The 3742-nt window shown below is 37.5% G+C and overlaps 1 non-coding gene across 1 annotated transcript; it reads left to right on the top strand.

Moving 5' to 3' along the window:
- The first annotated feature begins 1058 nt into the window (after positions 1 to 1058).
- Positions 1059 to 1162, top strand: LOC112725371 (small nucleolar RNA R71). Its single transcript, XR_003164484.1, has one exon. It is a non-coding gene; the product is annotated as a small nucleolar RNA R71 (small nucleolar RNA).
- The last annotated feature ends 2580 nt before the right edge of the window (positions 1163 to 3742 follow it).

Genomic DNA, 3742 nt, shown 5'->3' with positions numbered 1-3742 from the left:
AGTTCTTCAATAGGAAAGTTCTCAGTGGGCTAGGGTCGCCAACTACTCCAATTGTGGCATTCAACACCAGGACTTGTGTCTCTTTGGGCGTTAAACACCCAACTTGTATCCCTTTACTGACGTTCAACACCAGTGATAGTGCTTCTGTGGGCTTTGAACACCCACTAAGGTCTTCCTTACTGGCATTCAACGCCAGTGATGGTGCTTTTGTGGGAATTGAACGCCCAATAGGGAGTTCCTTACTGGCGTTCAATGCCAAATCATCTCCTTCAGATTCGGCCTCAACTTCTACAGTGATGGCCTTGCACTCTTCTCTTGGGTTCACTTCAGTGTTACTAGGAAGGGTGTTAGGAGGGGTATCAGGGATTCTCTTACTCAACTGACCAACTTGTACCTCCAGATTTCTGATGGAGGACCTAGTTTCTGTTATGAAACTATGAGTGGTTTTAGAGAGTTCAGAGACTATGGTTGCTAAGTCAGAAAAGCTCTGCTTAGAAGTCTCTATCTGTTGCTGAGAAGATGAGAATAGTGGTCTGTTGTTGAACCTATTCTGGATTCTTCCACCTTGATTATTGTTGAAGCCTTGCTGAGGCTTCTGTTGATCTCTCCGTGAGAGGATATGATGATTTTTTCATAAGGAGTTGTAGGTGTTTCCATAGGGTTCTCCCATGTAATTCACCTCTTCCATCATGGGTTGATCTAGATCATAGACATCTCCATCATAGGAGGTTTCTTGAGTGCTGCTAGCTGCAACTTGCATTCTAGTCAAATGTCGAGAGATCATATTGACCTGTTGGGTCAAGATCTTGTTCTGAACCAATATGGCATTCAGAGTGTCAACTTCCAAGACTCCCTTCTTCTGAGCTACCCCATTGTTCACAGAGTTTCTCTCAGAAGTGTACATGAACTGGTTGTTTGCAACCATTTCAATGATTTTCTGTGCCTCTGTAGGCATTTTCTTCAAGTGGAGTGATCCACCAGCAGAATGGTCTAATGACATCTTGGACATCTCAGATAGACCATCATAGAAGATACCTAGGATAGTCCATTATGAGAGCATGTCAGGAGGACATCTCTTAATCAGTTGCTTATATCTTTCCCATGTTTCATAGAGGGATTCACCCTCCTTTTGCCTGAAAGTTTGAACTTCCACCCTGAGCTTGCTCATCTTTTGAGGTGGAAAGAACCTGGCTAAAAAAGCGTTGACCAAATTTTCCCAAGAGCCTAGGCTTTCCTTAGGTTGAGAATTCAACCATATCCTAACTCTGTCTCTAACAGCAAAAGGGAAAAGCATAAGTCTGTAGACCTCAGGATCTACTCTATTGGTCTTAACGGTGTCACAGATTTGCAAGAATTCAGATAAGAATTGATGTGGATCTTCCAGTAGAAGTCCATGGAATTTGCAATTATGTTGCATTAGAGAGACTAGCTGAGGCTTAAGCTCAAAGTTATTTGCTCTAATGGGAGGTATGGAGATAATTCTTCCATAGAAGTTAGAAGTGGGTGCAGTAAAGTCACCAAGAACCTTCCTTGCATGTCCTCCATTGTTCTGCTCGGCTGCCATGTTTGTGTTTTCTTTTTCTTGTTAGAAAAGTTCTGTGAGATTTCTTTTGGAGTGTTGTGCTTTAACTTATTGCAAATGCTTCCTTAGGGTCCTCTCAGGTTCAGGATTAGGATCAAAGAGAGATTCTTTATCTCTGTTCCTGCTCATAAACAAGAAAAAGAAGACAAGAAAGAAAAAGAATGGGAGATCTATGTCAAAGGATAGAGAACTCCCTGTGAGATGTCAAGAAGAAAGAAGAATGAAGATATAGAGAAGAGAAGAAGAATTCGAATAAAGGGGGTAAATAATTCAAAAATTACGAAGTAAAAAGAGAAACTAGAATTAAAATTATTTTTGTTTTTATTTTATTTATTTAGTTAAAATCTAATTAACTAAAAAGATTTGAAAATTGAAAGATGATTTTCGAAAAAGAAGAGAGAGAAAGGAGTGAGGAGTTTTCAAAAATAGAAGAGAGAGGAATTAGTTAGGAAGTTTTGAAAAAGAAGAAAGGGAAAACAAGTAACCAATTAAGAAAGATTTGAAAATAATATAAGATAGAAAATTTGAAAAAGATTTAATTTTGAAATTTAAAATTAGAAAAGATAAGATGAAAATTTAAAAAGATTTGAAAAAGATTTGATTTTGAATTTTGAAATTGAAACAAGAAAAGATAAAGATATGAAAATAATTTGAAAAGATAAGATATGGTGAAGATTTGAAAAGATAAGATTTGAAATTTGAAATTTTGAAATTTGAGTTTTAAAGTTGAAATTGAAATAAGATAAGATTTTTTTTTGAATTTTAAAGAAAGATAAAAAGATAAGATAAAGATTTGAAAAAGTTTTGAATTTTAAAATTTAAAAGAAAGATAAGATTTGAAATCTGACTTTACCAACAAGAAAACACCAATCTTAAACAAAAGACACCAAACTTAAGAACTGACACTAGACTTAAACAAAAGACACTATTTTTGAAAATTTTTGGTAAAAGAAACAACAAAGTTCGAAACTTCAACAGGAACAAGAACAAAAGACTCACACAAAAGACAAAGATTAATAAAGAAAAGAAAAGGTTTTGAAAATTTTTTGAAAAGAAAACAAAAGACTCAAACAAAATAGTAAAAAGTACCTAATTTAAGCAACAACATAATCCGGTTGTTTGTCAAATCCGAATAATCCCCGGCAACGGCACCAAAAACTTGGTGCACGAAACTGACTCCACACGTTTCGCACAGATAGACCGGCAAGTATACCGGGTAGTCCAAGTAATACCTCAGGTGAGTGAGGGTCGATCCCACAGAGATTGTTGGTTTGAGCAAGCAGTGGATACCTTGCAGATCTTAGTTAGGCGGATAAAAAATATAGTTGTCACGAGAAAATGCATAAAATAGATAAATAAATAAGATGTTACTAGATAGGTGTGAAATCAATGGTATGAGAACGGTTGATGCTTCGGAGATGCTTCTTCCTTCTGGATCAACTTTTCTCACCATATACTCCAACTTCTGATTGATTCTTTCCATGGTAGGTGGTGGACGAAATTGTGATTACACTTTGATTATGTAAAATTCATTGCTCTTTCTTTCCCTGGCAATGGCGCCAAAAACATGATGCCAATACCATGGTTCACAACTTCGCACAACTAATCAGCAAGTGCACTGGGTCGTCCAAGTAATACCTTACGTGAGTAAGGGTCGAATCCCACGGAGATTGTTGGTATGAAGCAAGCTATAGTCACCTTGTAAATCTCAGTCAGGCAGATATAAAATAGTAATGGGGTTTTCAAAAATAATACTAAAATAAGGATAGAAATACTTATGTAATTCATTGGTTAGAATTTCAGATAAGCGTGTAGAGATGCTTTCGTTCCTCTGAACCTCTGCTTTCCTGCCGTCTTCATCCAATCAATCTTACTCCTTTCTATGGCTGGCTTTATGTAAGGATGTCACCGGTGCCAATGGCTACTTTCAATCTCTCTCGGGAAAATGATCCAAATGCTCTGTCACAGCACGGCTAATCGTCTGGAGGCATTACCTTTGTCGTTGGTTGCATCCTATTCCTCCCTATGAAAATGGTCCGATGCGCTGTCACTGCATGGCTAATCATCTCGAGGTTCTCGATCATGCTGGAATAGGATTTACTATCCTTTTGTGTCTGTCACTACGCCCAGCACTCGCGAGTTTGAAGCTCGTCACAGTCA

This window comes from Arachis hypogaea, chromosome 11, assembly GCF_003086295.3.
Source record: "Arachis hypogaea cultivar Tifrunner chromosome 11, arahy.Tifrunner.gnm2.J5K5, whole genome shotgun sequence".
Lineage (NCBI taxonomy): Eukaryota > Viridiplantae > Streptophyta > Magnoliopsida > Fabales > Fabaceae > Arachis > Arachis hypogaea.
This window is presented reverse-complemented; position numbering and strand designations above follow the sequence as displayed.